At 42.0% G+C, this 16,301-nt stretch overlaps 1 protein-coding gene across 2 annotated transcripts in view; it reads left to right on the top strand.

Annotated features, from left to right (window-relative positions):
• The window catches only part of C1H4orf19 (chromosome 1 C4orf19 homolog), a 78,497-nt gene that overhangs the window by 27,086 nt on the left and 35,110 nt on the right, over nucleotides 1-16,301 (top strand). The window contains exon 1 of one of the 2 annotated variants that reach the window (XM_036019685.1): nucleotides 7,826-9,376. The exons of the other annotated variant lie outside the window; for it this stretch is intronic. The gene's annotated coding sequence lies outside the window, so the exon portion shown is untranslated. Of the gene's footprint in view, nucleotides 1-7,825; nucleotides 9,377-16,301 lie in introns of those variants that run through there. 2 annotated transcript variants of the gene reach the window in all.

Consider the following 16,301-nt stretch of genomic DNA (forward strand, 5'->3'; position numbering starts at 1 on the left):
CTCACTCCTGGAATAGAGATGCTATGTGTGACATTCTAAGATCCATTTATTTTATTTTTTAAGATTTTTATTTATTTATTTATTTTTAGAGAGGGAAGGGAGGGAGAGAGAGAGAGAGGGAGAAACATCAATGTGCAGTTGCTGGGCGTCATGGCCTGCAACCCAGGCATGTACCCTGACTGGGAATCGAACCTGCGACACTTTGGTTCACAGCCCGCACTCAATCCACTGAGCTACACCAGCCAGGGCAAGATCCACTTATTAAAATAGGGCGAGAACCACATGAAGTATGTTTTGAAGTAACTTTCTTTGCCCAAAGGTTAATGAAATCTTTCAAAAAGGCGAGAGGACATTCCTGTACACCCTCACATTTCTTAGCACAAAAAATTTCAAGGTACAGGAAAGCTGAAATAATTGCTCATGGAGGACACTAACCACGCAGAGTCCACACCTCACATTCTGTAACTTTAGCGCATGTCTGACCACCTCACTATCCCTCAGTCATCCCGCGTTTCTGACTCCAGTTGTTTCAGCTGCCTCTTAGCGTGTGTTGCAGACTCCAGTTTGCTTCAAATGTTTCAGCATGTATTTTGTTAACTATAAGTTCAGTTGTTATTTACAATTCTTCTTCTTCTTTTCCCCCTCCCCTTGCTCTGGTATAATTTGCATGCAGCGAAATGCACAAATCTAAGTGTGTGATTGGTGAGTTTGGGCAACTGCACACAACTATGTGACCCAACTCCCCCTCAAGACAGAGAGAGAGAATATTATCACCCCAGGAAAACTCCCAGGCCCCTGCCCGATCAATGCTTGCCCCCCAACTGTGGAGTCAGTCACTATTCTGACTTCTTTTTATCACCACAGACTAATTGAGCCTGTTCAGAGCTTCACGTAAATGATCACCCGGTCTGGCAGTATCTCCTCTTTTTGTGTAAGGCTTCTTTTATTCAGCATGTGTTTTAATTTCTTCCATGCCATTGCATGTATCAGTAGTTCATTTTTTCTATTGCTCATAAGTATTTCGTTTTAAGACTATACCGCAGGGATCATGCTGTTGATGAACATTTGGGTTGTGTCCAAGATGGGGCTTTTACATGGACGTACATTTTCATTTCTCTTGGGTAAATATCTAGGGGTCGAATTGCTGGATCGTAGGGTTGCTGCACAGCATTCACACCCATGCCTGTGTAGCTCAGCTGTTCTTGGAGCAGCAACCCCCAAGTCCATTCCAGTTCACAGTATTTTTCTCATTGTGCTTCTGCTTGGAGAGAGTGTACTTCTCTCTGCTGTGTGTTGAGACGTGTTGGCCTAGGGATTGGTGGGAGAACAGCACTTAGGACGTTGTAGGAAACCCCAGCCCGTCTCATGTGTGCAGCAGCCCCTGCTGCACACGAGCCGTTGACGGTAGACCATCCATGATTTGACAGTTGTTCCTCATGTACATCGAGCAGAAGAAGAAATTGAGATCCTCTTCTCCATGGGCTGCTGTATTGTTGTCGATTTCAGCTGGTCCCTCAACCTTGTTCCACCGCCCATTGCTTTTGTCACTTCTCTCTGCCACCCACTGTTGTATTCACTTTAAACTCTCTGCTCTCATCAGATCTCAAACCCAGTCACCTTCCACCCCTCATGCTTAGCATGGCTTCACCGTAGCAGCTCTCCACCAGGGCTGCATTTGCCTGCACTTGCCCTTGGGTGTCCTGCAGTCGGGAAGGGGCGCTGCTAGTATACAGTGGGTCAGAGCTGCTCAACACCCAGCAGTGCAAAACACAGGTCCCCACAAAAAAAAAACAAAAACAAAAACAATTGTTTCTAAAATGTCAGTAGTGCTGAAGTTTAGAAACCCCACTTTCCAGGGAAATAGAAGACATTAGAACTGGCTTCTTAGTGTGTTTTGTGCTGTGGACTACTCTGTCAGTCTGTTGAAGCCCATGGACCCTTTCTCAGAATAACATTTTTGAATGCATAAAGTAACATACACAGGATTACCAAGGAAATAGAGGGATCAGTTTTTTTTAATGATAAAATTGTGCTTCTTTATATATGCATTACAGAACAGGATCTAGCAGGAGTCTAATAATTACCATAGTTATGAGCATAACGGCATCCGAGGTCTACAACAACTGATGTAATGTGAAAATACCTGTGATTTCTCCAAGACAAAGTTGCAGCAACTATTAAAGATGCTATAGTTTGATGCCTCCATTCAGGATCAAAATAAATACTAAATTTTAGCTAGAGGTTAGTACAGAAGGCAATGCGACTTTTTCTCATTTAAGTTCACAGAAGCCCTGACTTCTCTCCAGGAACCCTTTGGAGCTCTGCACACCCCAACTTTTAAAAAACTCTGCATTTAAGAATGTTGCCATCTCCAAAAGAAATTATTTATCTGTTCCTCCCCTCAACCTTTCTTCCTTCCCTCCTGCTACAAGAATAGATGTCCCCCTCCATCAGAATTCACTTGCAGAAAACAGAAATTACATTAGCTGTTTCAAACAAAATGAAATTTAATACCTAGAATTCAATGCTTCCAACATCCCTGGAAAGGCTAGAGCAGCAGGTTTGATAACACAAACACAGCTGGAACTAGCGGTGCTGCCTCTCACACAACCAAAACAAAGGGGAACTGCCAGTGGTCCTTGGAGCCCTTGAGTCCAGGAGCCCTGTCCTAACTGCGGTTCGCTGCAGAGCTGCTGCAAATGATGGCCCTGGAGTCACACCTTGCCTAATGCAGCTGCAAGGTGTGGATGTTCAGCGTATGGACATCCACAAAGCACCTGGACACCAGGACACTGCTAAGGAAAAGTAGCCAAAGTCCAGCCTCTGTCTCACTTCCTGTCTCCCTTCTCATCCAAGTCTGTATGGGAGCCCTACTGCTGCGAGAGAGTCTGGGAAATCTTTTAGCTTTCTAGTCTCTGCAAAACAGGAAGATGCATAAGATGAAGACCCTGAGCACAAAGACGCCTATTCAGTACCATCCCCGGTCTGAGGCTCATGAATCCTTCACCGTCCCCTGCTGCCTGCACACCCAAGTGATCGTCCTGTCTCTCTCTTCTCTCTGCGGCTCCTCCCTTTTTTCCAGCTGACTCCTCTCAGTACATCTCAGCAACTCAAAAACTTCCCCAAGTTAACCAACACACTTTTAATCATACCTCCTTCTTCCTCACTATCTCAGACCTTCCATGCGAAGCCAGTTTCTTCTAAGGTTTATGTATGTTTAGTGTTTCTCCTTCCTCACCTTCTGCTGCTGGGCAACTCATAGCAGTCTGGCTTCCAGATTCACCACATGACCAAAACTGCAACTTACCACCTTGGTGCTAAGTCTGAGAGGCATTTACAGTCCTTTGCTTAGACCTTTGAAAAGCATTTAACACAACTGGCTGATCCTTACCCCTAAAACACTTTGCCCTTTTCCATTACCACCCTCACTACTCTTTATTTGTTTGTTTTCAAATAAAAGTCTCATGCATTTATTCCGGAACCAACCTACTAATACAAAAACATAGAAACAAAGAGAAAAATAGTTTTCCTGATAAGACTCGTTTGACGGTTCAGGTAGTAGTGATGTTTTCAGCCGCATATGGAAGATGCTGTGACCTTGGTGAAGTGTAAACATGGTGCCATCTCATGCGTGACTCCCTGTAGACCCAGCGTGGCTCCGCTCCAAAGTCTCGTTTTGGAGTTTTACCTGGTTACTAATTCTCATCCAAACCCAGGGCGGAATGGGACAATTCTGCTCTTGTTTCTTGGCCAGAAGTCATTTCATCCTGCTAGTCTTGTGAAAAGACATGGCAAGGAATGAAGTCAACCCTCCACATTTTTTTCCCTACTCTTCTGGCTGCAATTTATGAATCTCCTTTGTAATCTTTTTTTTCCTCACTAAGCAGTGTTCTTCAGAATTTGGTCTTTAACACTACATATTCATTGTCTCTATGTTTTTATTCAGTCTTAGGGCTTTATTTATTAGGTATATTGTTGATGACTCTGAAATCTTTATATTGAGCCCAGAGCTCTCTCCTAAGTCTCTAGGCAATGTGTGCAGTTGCTGACTGAACACCTCTGTTTGGATGTTTATTAAGCACCTTAGATGTAGAATTCATCAAAGTGAAACTGCACCCCCGCATCCCTGTCACCCAGAGATAGGGTAACCATTCATCCCCATTTACCCGAGGTGCTTCCAGTTGACGCCTGCAATCTGCTGGAAAATCTCATTTGGGTACCGCTCTATGGAAGTATGCTTTTTAAAGAGGAGGATAAAAGACAACATTTTCTCCTACAACAAAATTTTTTAAAAATTAAATATGCTACAGAAAATTAAAAATGAGGGCAAAATTAAAAGCAGAAGTCTGAAACCCTGGCCCGTGTAGCTCAGTTGGTTGGAGCATCATCCCATGCACCAAAAAGGTCATGAATTCAATTCCTGGTCAGGGCACATAACCCAGGTTGTGGGTTCAATCCTCCATTGGGGCACGAACATGAAGACCACCAATCAGTGTTTCTTTCTCACATCAATGTTTCTCTCTCTCTGATTCTCCCTCCCTCCCTTCTTCTCTCTCTAGAAGCAATGAAAAAAGTGTCCCTGAATGAGGATTAAAAAAGAAAAAGCAAAAGTCTGAAAATAAAGGGAACAATCAGGAGTCATTAAGAAAATAGTAAAATAAGAAAACAGAAGAGAAAGTCAGCATACAGCACAAGTGTAAACGGTTTAAAGTTCTTTATTAAGAGTCAGAGACAGAAGGTTGGGTCAGAAAAAAATAAAATTACTTGCCGTTTACCCAGAATAATGTGACACGGAAAATAAACAATCAAAAGAGGAACACTTTGACCGGTGTGGCTCAGTTGGTTGGTCATTCCACAAAGGGAAAGGCCACTGGTTCGATTCCCGGTCAGCACACATACCTGGGTTTTGGGTTCAGTCCCCAGGAGGCAGCTGATCGATGTTTTTCTCTCACATCAGTGTTCCTCTCGCTCTCTTTCTCCCTTCCTCCCCGCTCTCTTTAAAAATAAATACATAAAATCTTTATTTTAAAAAAGAGAGAGACAAATAAGGCAAACAAATGCAACTCAGAGAAGTCAGGGGCTGATACTAACAGAAAAAAATGCATTCAAAGATAAATAAAACATAAGATAATAAATAAGGTCTTTGACTTTTAATAAAGGGTATAGTTTCTAAGAAAAAATAAAATTATGATTTTGTATATGTCAAATAACTCAGATGCAAATACAAGCAAAAACCAAAAGGTAATGGATAAAGAAGAAATTGAAAAAGGACAAATGTGGAAGGAGAATTGAACACAACTCTCCTGATATTCCAAGTTTTTCCCTGAATCTGTAAGATAGACTTTTTTTTAAGAAAATTCATGCTTATTAGTTCTTTTCAAATGTGCTTTAGAAGAATATTCCCATCCAGTATCATATGACCTACTATGTTTATGTAGCAAATCATTGAAGTCTAACATTCTATGAAGAGACCGTGTGTGTGTGTGTGTGTGTGTATTTTGTTGTTAAAATCTGATCCACTCTGAACAAAAAAAATATAAGCTCATCCTACTACCTACCAGAAGATGACCTTTGTTCTCATTTGGGTATATTTCCTTTGATTATATATGTGGTGGTTTGTTTATGCTAAAAGTAAAATGACACTTTATAAACAGGCCCTGCTTTTTTTCAGTTGGTCTCATACTCTGCTTTTTTTTTTTTTCACTTAAGTGTTATCTTCCCTTTTTCTAATTTATGGATATATCATAATTTATTTAAAGATACTTCTATTTTTAAGCACTAAACTTGCTTACAGAACTCTACAGTATTAAAAATAAAAACAATGAAGTTGGACACACTTTTTTAAAACTAATCTTTGTTTATACCTCTGTGATTCTCTCATAACATTTATGGTTAGGCTTCAGGAACTGGAATTTTTGGAGCAAAAGTTATTGATATTTTAGCCCTAGCTGGTGTGGCTCAGTGGATTGAGCATCGGCCTGTGAATCAAAGGATCACCAGTTCAATTCCCAGTCAGGGCACATGCCTGGGTTGTGGGCCAAGTTCCCAGTGGGGGCCATGTGGGAGGCAACCACACAATGATGTTTCTCACCCTTTCTTTCTCCCTCTTTAACCCTTTGTCTAAAAATAAATAAATCTTTTTAAAAGTTATTGATATTTTAAAGGCTTTTTAATGCTGTTATCATAAAAACAAAAAGGTCACTTTATTAGGTGAAAGTGTTATCCAGTTATTTGCACTTATTTAGTTCTATAGCCAAATAATTTTTCATGTTAATTTGTTGTATTTATTCTTTTCTTAATTGGTTGATCATGTCCTTTCTTATTTTTTATTGGTGTCTTTTTAAAGTTAAGAATAGTAACCCATCTTTTTCACAAGTACTGTTCCATTTGGCCTTTGTATTTTTGTTGATGGCGTCTTATAAGGTGAAAAATGTTATGTATTTTTTTTAGTATTTATTTATCTTTAGAGAAGGGGGAAGAAAAGGGGAGAAACATCAATGTGCAGGAGAAACATCGATCAGTTGCCTCTTGCATGTCCCCAGCCACGGACCAGACCTGCAACCCAGGCACATGCCCGGACTGGGAATCAACTGGCCACCTTTTGGTTTGTGACAGGAAGCCCAACCCACTGAGCCACACCAATCAGGGCAAAACGTTTATTTCTTATGTTTTCTCTTAATCTTTTACTTCATGCTTCTTCCAGGCCTTTAGCAGCTGAAAAGACCTTCCTCGTTTCTTATTTAGAGAAATACTCATCTATATTTCCCTTCAAATATTTATTCTCATTTAATCTAATTCAGAATATAACTTTTTCCTAGTAATGTGTTGTCCAACACCATTTATGAAATAATTATAAAAATTCACAGAATCTTATATGTAGAAAAGCCTAAAGATTCCACACAAACAAAGAACTAAATGAATTTGGTAAAGTTGCAAGATACAAAATCGACGCACAAAATCAGTTGCATTTCTATATCCTAACAACTAACTATCCAAAAAAGGAATTAAGAAAACAATCTTGTTTATAATTACATCAAAAATAATGAAATATTGAGAAATAAATTTAATCAAGGAGGTGAAATACATACACTGAAAATTATAAAACACTAATAAAAAATAAAGACAGACATAAATAAAAAGATGTGTCTGTGGATTGGGAGACTTAATATTATTAAAATGTCCATATTACTCAAGCAATCTACAGCTTCATTGCAATACCTGTCAAAAATCTCAATGGAATTTTTTACAAAAAAAAAATCCTAAAATTTATATGAAACCACAAAAGACTCAGAGTCATCTAAAACCATCTTGAAAAGGGAAGACAAAGCTAGCAGCGTCACACTTCTTGATTTTAAAATATATTACAAAGCTACAGTAATTAAAACCAGTATGGCACTACTATAAACAGAATATAGACCAATGGAACAGAATAGAGAGCCCAGAAGACCCCAGAAATAAACTCATGTGTACATGATATCTTAGTTCATCCAGGCTGCTATAACAGAATATGGTAGACTGGATTAAACAACAGAAATATACTTCTCACAGTTCCGGAGATCAGAAAGTCTAAGATCAAAGTGTCAAGAGGTGTTGGATGAGATCCAACTTTCTGGTTCATATAAAGCTTTCTTGTTGCTATAGCCTCACGTGGCACAGAAGTGAAGAAATCCTCTGGGGCCTTTTTATAAGGGGCTGATCCCACTCGTCAGAGCTCTGCCAAAGGTGCCGTGAATACATAATGGGCAAAGGATAGTCTCTTCAACAAATTGTGTTGGGAAAACTGGATATCTACATGCAAAAGAATGAAATTGGACCCTTATCTTACACCACACACAAAAAATCAACTCATAATGAATTAAAGACCTGAGACTAAAACTCCAAAGAAAGCAACAGAGCAGAAAACCTTTGTGACACCGATCTTGGCAGTGATTTCTTAGCTATGACCACGAAAACAAAAATAAACAAGTAGAACAACATCAAGCTAAAAAGCTTCTGCACAGCCAAGGAAGCCGTGGATAGAGTGAAAAGGCAATCTATGGAATGGGAGGAAATATTTACAAACCATGTATCGGACAGGGGTTAAATTCTTTGGGAGGTTTTTAAGCAAAAACAGTTCACCACTAAAGAGTACCGCTTCCCTAGGATGACAGTCTTCTTTATTAATTTTTTAGTATAAATTGTACATACTGTAATATGACATGGCAACATTTCACTTAGTATAGTATTTTGAACTAGAAAAATTTTAGTATAAACAGAAACATGAGAAAACCAAAACTGCACTTCCTAGATGAGAGAATTGTGAGTGACCGGAAAGTATGGTTACATAACTTTTGACGACGAAAAACCATACCCACTGTATTTTCCCCTTTTTTAATTTAACAAACATTTACTGAGCTCTTTTTCTGTGTGCCAGGTATTGTTGAGGGCCTGGCATCACAAAAAAAGAGAAAGAGTGTCCCTGAATCAGCCGCTGGGCTCCTCGACTGGGCACCAGCACAGTGTGCTAAAATGCATCCGGAGTGCCAAGTATCAAAGGAGAGTGCAAGTGTCAGACCCACAGTGTCCCTGCCAATGACTGTAACCTGAGATTTTACTGAACGGGATTACTATGGTCAGTGAGCGATCGCTTCCTTGACTTTTTGTGATTTACTTAACCAGATTTGTCATGGGAAATTCTCTCCTCTCAGGTCTCTGAAGACCAGGTTACGTATCTGGGAAAAAGAGTCAGGGAGAGAGGGAGAGAGAGGAATCCATGGCCCCTGCAGATCGGTTATGTTCTTTGCATCTATTTTTAGAGACAGTGTATCAAGACACCGTTTTCAGTGTTCAACAGGTGTTAACACATATAATTCTCCTAACCACCACGTGGAATGGGTATTATTATCCTCAATTTACAGAGAAAGAACTCAGGGCATGGAGCAATTGTGATCTGCCCTGGAGTCACGAAGCTAGGAAGCAATGGGAGGTTCGAAGTGGACAATCTTTAATTTTCTCTTTAATTCAAAGTGCGACACCAGCCCTCCGCACTTTAGTGTTGGTATTGTTACAGGACTAGCCGTGTTCTTCCTGGGCATCTGCTAGAGAGGGTGCAAGTGACTTGCTATGCTACCAAGATTAACATTGACTTTCGTACAAATTTTCTACCCGAGTTTATAGCACTTTCCTTCCTTTTCCCCCCACCACGTCCTCATGCCAGCTTAACTCACTGAGGTGGCTAAATATTAACTTGTAGGTCAGCATAACCATGCGTCACAGGCCAGAGTCTAAACAACAGGGGACTTCAGGGCTCTTCCCGTGCCTTCTCACAGAGGAAGACAGAAATGCAGCCTCACGTGTCTCTCTGCAGGCCGGTGGACGGGTGTGCCGCCTTCTCTCGGTAGGATCAGATTGTGTCTTTGTAGATATGTGGGTAATGCCTATTAGTTTTTATTGATCAAAATAATCGGGGGATTCCGCTGTTGATTTTCAGCTCTCCGTGTGTTTATGTTCATAAGCTCAGATGCTCACACAAAGAAATACCAAAAATAAACACATGCAGAGAGTGGGCAAAGGACCTTAGACATTGTGTAGCCCAAGCCTCTCCGTTTGTAAAAAAGGAAAGTGAACACCCCAGCTAGTATTTATCAAAATTACATAGATGTCATTCTGCAACCCAGTCGCAGGTTAGCTCTCCATATACTGTTACACTGTAAATTGTTCTGTAGTGTTTCATCCAAGTTGTATATGTAGTCGGGAACCGTTTAAAGGACCTGCCGGCTCCGCAAGGTTTCTAAGGAAAACAACAGGCCCTAGCTGCCCTGCTTCTCTGCTCCTCTGCCCCAGAGAAACACTTTCAGTTCTCTGCTTGGCATTTACCGCCGTGTACATTAATGGCAAGTAAGTATTGCCACCTCCAGTTTTTCGTTTGGGGCATTCATTGTACATTGACTTTCCCCGCAGGAGATGAGACTTAGCTCTTCATGCTCTTCACTCACACCACAGACTGTCAGTTGTCATCTGCACGATATGCTTAAACCTCAGTTTTGATTAGAAAACTCTCCAAGGTTTACATTATTATGACTGTATGTGCTATTCACAAATGGATCATGTACTAAACGGTTTGTTTCTTCACCAGCACAACTTATTCCTGGAGTTCATAGTTTTCTTTTTTCTTGCTTATTTATTTTTACCTGTTTGTTTTTCATGTGTATGTTTTAGGTATTTGCCATTCTTTCAATATTTAAATATGTTTCCAGCTGGTCTAAATGTTCTCTCAAGGCGTTCCGTGGTTCTGTCGGTTTCCTATCAGGTGTTGTATCGATGACATCAACTTCATGCTTCTGCAGAAGTCACGCTGAGAGACTGCTGGCCTGCTCATCTGGGCTGGTCGCCCTCTCTGCTGGGTCACACCAGTGCTCCCCCATCATCACCGCCTGCAAGGGTCCCTTCACTCCCCTCCTGTGTTGCAGTTCCTATTTCCCAGACCTCGTGTCTCTGTTTTTCTTGTTTTATCCCCTCATTTTCATGGACCGCATCCCCCAGTAGTGTTTAAGAAGAGGTTCATGGAACTAAAAAAATGTTAAGTGCGTATTCTTCTCTCTAAAAATGTTTCTGTATCCTGTCTCCTGACTTGGTTGTTACAGGGATTAAATGGAGAGTTCGATGTTGGAAATCATTTTCATGCAGAACTTTTTTCTTTGTTTTTCCTTCAGAATTTTGGAGACATTGTCTACTTCACTGTGTGCTTATTCACAATACGATTGCTGGAAAATATTCCACTATGTCAGTTTCCCATCCCTTATATATAATTGTATTCTCTGGAAGTTGTTTAAATGTTCTTATCCCAGTGTTGTGAAATTTCAGGGATGTACCTTATCTTTTAAATCCATTGTGCTGGGCACTCAGGGGCCATTTAAATCTAGAAAATCTACCTTCCAGTTTTGGGGAATTTTCTTCAATTATTTCATGAATGTTTTCTTCTGCTGAGGTGTTTTGTGCTGTTTTCTTGATCTTCTTGGACTTTCTGGATTATTCATCTGTTTTTCTTTCCTATTATTTATTTCTTTGTCTCCTTGCTGTAGCTTCTTCAGTTTAACATGGATTCTTTCCACTGAGGTTCTCATTTATGCTGTCATGCTTTTAATTTCTAAGAGATCTTTTTTTGTTCTCTGAATGCCCTTTTTTTCCCCCTAACAGCATCACTTTCTTGCTTCAAGACATGTTGTATTTCCCTTATCTCTGACTTTCTAATAACAATTTTGGGCACTTTCTTTTTGCTTCATAGGTCTTGATCCTTCCAGATTGTTTTTGGTTTTCCTTGGCTACTTGGTAGCGTTGGTGTCCTTCTCATGTACAAGAGTAGGGAACTGAAAAGTAAAATTCTGAACACAAACTGGCGGTGCGTGCGGGGGCCGGGGGCAGGGGAGGTGGGAGGGAGCCCTGATGGGTGTGGTGACTTTTGCTGTGACGATCAGGCTGAACCACTTGTTAGGGAACTTCGATGTCCGGATCTTCCAGGCTTTCCCCCTGGGTTGGTCAGGTGCCCAGGGTGGTAAGGGCCTGGCTGCCAGTGTTTGGGAGGTGAGGTTGAGGAGCAGACAAGAGGAATCTCGGTATGCTCTGTCCGTCTCACTTTATCTTCCTCCTATGTATACATAGCATCTTGCCCCCAATATCGCCTGTATACCCCCTAATTCAGAGGCCTCTGGCTTGCCCTCACCACAGGGTAAACGTTCAGGCTGCTGCTCAGATGGAGGAGGTGCTGTCACCAGGTGCTTGCAGGAGGGGAAAGGAGGAGGGTGTTAACTCTTCTTAATTATGTTTCTGCCCCTCGCCAAACCATTCAGGCAGCAGTTCCCCCATCTGCCGGAAGCACCTGCTGCTTGGCACCTTTTGAGGACCCTGCATGTGAAACGTGGGACTCCTCCACCTTCAGCCTCTCCTTCAGTTTTCTCGGGGCCACTGAGGGAGTGGCCACCAACCATCCACCTTCTAGCTTCCAAAATGCTGTTACCGTCGCTTCTCCCACTTCTGTTATTAAAAAGATATAGATGTTGCCCTGGCCAGTTGGCTCAGTTGGTTGAGTGTCTTCCTGTAAACCAAAAGGTCATGGTTCAGTCCCCAGTCGGGAGGGCTAGTACGTACAGCAGGCAATCAATGTTTCTCTCTCTCTCCCCCTTCCTCTCTCTCTGAAATCAATAAGTATATCCTCTGGTGAGGATTTCAAAAAAAAGAAAGAGAAGATATAGATGTATGTATATGTATGTGTATATGTATATATGTATACTTATATAATTACTTTAGTTTTAATAAGATTCAGGTGTGGGCCAAAATTGATGAGTATGTTCATTCCACTGTCTTTACCTGATATTCTACCAATACACATTTAAAAAAGTGGACTTATGAACATATGACCACACAGAGGTCCAAGAACATGTAATTATTTATTCTAATTAGTGATCAGTTAGAGGATTCCAAAAGGAGATTTTTTAATTTATCAAAATAAATAACCTAATGCACCTGTGAGCATAAATTTTCCATAACTCTCTCTTCTTGGCATCTATCAGTTTAATGATCATTCTAGGCTTAATCAACAAATATTTATTGCTTATCTGCTTGGACCATAGCACAGTAGTAGATTCTACAGCGCTTACTCATCATAGCATAGACAATTTTCATGATACAAGTGTAAGCAGGAAAAAAGGCTAGAAGTACGTAATCACAAATGGCATTCATTACATTTTTGCTTCATCTGCATGTTCTAAATCTTCTGCAGTGGCCATATATTATGTGTGCAATAAAACAGTCACTAACGGTGACTTCACTGACACACCTTCATTCAGCCTTATGTGCCTAACAGGACAGGAGTCCGTTCTTGGCCGTTATTGGAGTTCGCCACGCAGTCTTCTTATGTAACTGTGTCGGTGCATTCAGGATCCCCAGACAGCGTACCCAGCCCCGGTGGCTTATCAACAGCACACGCTCATTCCTCACAGTGCTGCAGGCTGAGGAGTCCCGGATGAGGACTCGGGGAGAGTCCGTCTCTGGTGGGGGCCAGCTTCCTGATTGGTAGACAGAGATCTTTTCCCTGTGGTCTCACTTGGTGGGAGGCGCAGGGAGCCCCCTGGGAACTCTTTTATGAGGACACTAATCCCATCCCTGAGGGCTCTACCCTTTATGACCCATTCACCTCCCAAAGGCCTCACTCCCTAATACCATAATATTGGGGTTTCGGTTTGAATATATGAATTTGAGGGGAACAAACACTCCATGTATAGCAAAGACTAAAGGGAGTGTTATGTGCTGTGTGTGTTTTTCTCCTAAGTGAACAGAAAGTAATACTCTTGTGTATTATATAGGAATCATGCCTGTCTTAGTTCTGGCTGCCATGCCAAGTCACCATAGACCAGGTAGCTTAAAGAACAAACATGTATTCCTCGCAGTCTGGAGACTGAAAGTCTAAGGCCAGGGTTCCAACTTAGGTTCACAGTGAGGGCCGTCTTCCTGGGTCTGTGCGCACACAGCGCTGCCTTGGTGCAGGCACACGGAGAGAGCCAGAGAGCAAGCGGGATCTCAGCCTCTTACGAGACCACTCATCCCACCATGACCCCATCTGAACCCATTGCCTCCCAGTGCCTCACCTCCACCTACCATCGCAGTGGGGGCCGGGGCTTCCACATGAATGCTGGGAGGCACAGTCAAGCAGTAGTCCCCTCACAGCCCTAGTAGCATGCACATTTCAGAAAGAGAAAGTGACAGTTAATGAATAGACTATAAAGTGGGTTTCCTCTTTAAAAGACTTTGCCTGCATTAAGTGATCTCCACCAGGAAGCCAACTGAGAACAGGAAATGCATTCTTAACATATTAGTTATCTGTTGCTGCATAACAAGTTGCCCCAAAACTCAGGTGGCTTAAAACCACAGTAAACATTTATCATCCGGAAGTTCCTGTGAGTCAGGAATTTGAGAGTGGCCTACTGGGGCCTTTCTGGCTTGTGGTCTCTCACCAGGTTGCAGTGCCATGTCCGCCGCGGCTTTAGTCGCTGGGGCTTGGCTGGGACTGGCAGGCACACTTCCAAGGTAGCTCATCCCCAGGGGCCTCTCCACTCTAGAGTGTCCACACAGCACGGCCCCAGGCTCCCCCCAGAGTGAACAGCTGAGAAGGCTGTTGCAGAAGCTGTAGTGCCTTTCCTTACCTAGCCTCGACGGTCACACTTCGTGACCTTTGCCATATTCCATCAGTCGCACAGACCAGCCCTGAGCCAGGGCACGAAGAACGCTAGCTACACAAGGACGTGATCCCAGGAGGCAAGGATCACTGGGAACCATCTGGGACGCTGGCCACCACACTTCCTAAGCATTCTGCAGTAGTTTCTCATTTATTTACTACTTAGTGAAGAAAGGGGTTTTGTTGTTGTTGTTGTTCTCAATAAAATGAAGGTTAAAGAGGTGTACTCTTCCTAAGTGTATCTAAGGCAATGACTCAGGTGATATTGAGAGTGCAAAGCAGTCATTGCCCATGGAGAGCCCTAGAAGTGTGAATGGGCACAAAGGCTTCCGAAAGATGGGGAAGAAGAGCTCTGGGTGCTAGAAAAGGGAAGGGAAGGGAAAGGATTCCAGCCTCTGATGGTTCACGACACCCAGATTTATGACAGGGTCATATAGGCACCAACTTTGCAATCCCTAAATTTGTTCAGTCCCAAGAAACTAAAATGGAAAATAGAGAGAAAGAGGCCACACTTTTCAATTCTGCAGGCACCTGTGTGTTTCCTCTGGGACAGGAAAAGTATAACAACAGGACAGTAATGCAGGGGAGGGAAACCGGCAGTGAATGAGCAGCTAGCTACCTGGGCTTTGTACGTAATTGTCTTTAATTTTTATAGTGACCCCAGGAGAAAGTGTTGTTATCCTCATTTCATGGGACTAAAATGGAACCTAGAGGATTTATGGTTAGCCACACAACCCGTTAGTAAGGGCTGACTGCCCTTAACTCTACAACACGTCTTCCCAGCATGTAAGAATATCAAACCAAAATGGATCAAGGATAGATATCCATAGCCACAGGAAAGCTTGAGGTGGGTGAGAATTAGCCGTTCTAAATGTCATCCCTGACAGGATATAATGAAAGCAAGTCTCAGACCAAAGATTCCACAGATATGTTTCTAATCTGCATTTATTAGTGAGCAGGCACAAGGTAGTACATCAATATGTTTTGTAAACTTGAAATTCCAATCCTCTATTCTTCTGAGCTTTCCTACCACCACCCTACAGAAAAGATGCTTACGTCAGATCTGACAACATTCCACACATAGGTTTCTGCTATTTTTTTTAATATTTATTTATTTTTAGAGAGGGAAGGGAAGGAGAGAGAGAGATATCAATGTGTGGTTGCTGGGGACCGTGGCCTGCAACCTAGGCATGTGCCCTGACTGGGAATCGAACCTGGGATGCCTGGTTTGCAGCCTACACTCAATCCACTGAGCTACACCAGCCAGGATGGTTTCTGCTATTTTTATAGACAGCATCGAGCACCAGAAATCACGTAGGTCACTGAAACAGGAATGCAGATCCATGTAACATGCCTGAGAGTGTGCACAGTGGATTCTTATTCTCTGTTCACACAGGGCCAGGGAAGCCACTTACACATACCTCAAATCCCACAAGTGGTGTCTGCTTCTAACATTTATTTTCCTAATAAGCCACTGAGTTCACCAATGAAAACCTATTTATGCCATTCATTAATTTACACATTAATGAATGAAGCTGCCATTGCATTTAGTAACCACTTCAACCACTTCGATTTATGATCTTCCCAACTAGATCCTAGTCGATCACTAGTATAAATTTCTAACTACCCCCGGAGTTTCCCACACCAAACATTTGTGTCATGACGTTTCTGATGGCGTGAATGAAGGACATCACCGTAAAGGAGACCTGTGCATTCCAGCCCAGAGAGTGGGCGCAGCGGAGCTCGGCTGAAGACTGACAGCTGCCATCACGCGGGCATCCAGCACCACGGTGTTTATGTTCGCGGTTATCGTCAAATTGCTTCATGTGTTGGATTTAGCTTTTTAGTTAAACTATTAAAATTCTTGGAGAGGGCGAGTCATATACTTTTTAACTTTTTCCATAATGGCTAGCACAATGCTAGGTATATATAGGTACATATAGATGTACAATAAATACTTTTTAATTATTAAAATTTATAGCAATATTTTATAAAATATTTGGGCTTGAGAGTTTTTGTATTTGCTTTGAACTTCTAAAATGCCTCAGTGGACTAATGACATTCAAAAACTGCCTAGCTCACTTGGAATGATTCA

This window comes from Phyllostomus discolor, chromosome 1 (genome assembly GCF_004126475.2).
Source record: "Phyllostomus discolor isolate MPI-MPIP mPhyDis1 chromosome 1, mPhyDis1.pri.v3, whole genome shotgun sequence".
Lineage (NCBI taxonomy): Eukaryota > Metazoa > Chordata > Mammalia > Chiroptera > Phyllostomidae > Phyllostomus > Phyllostomus discolor.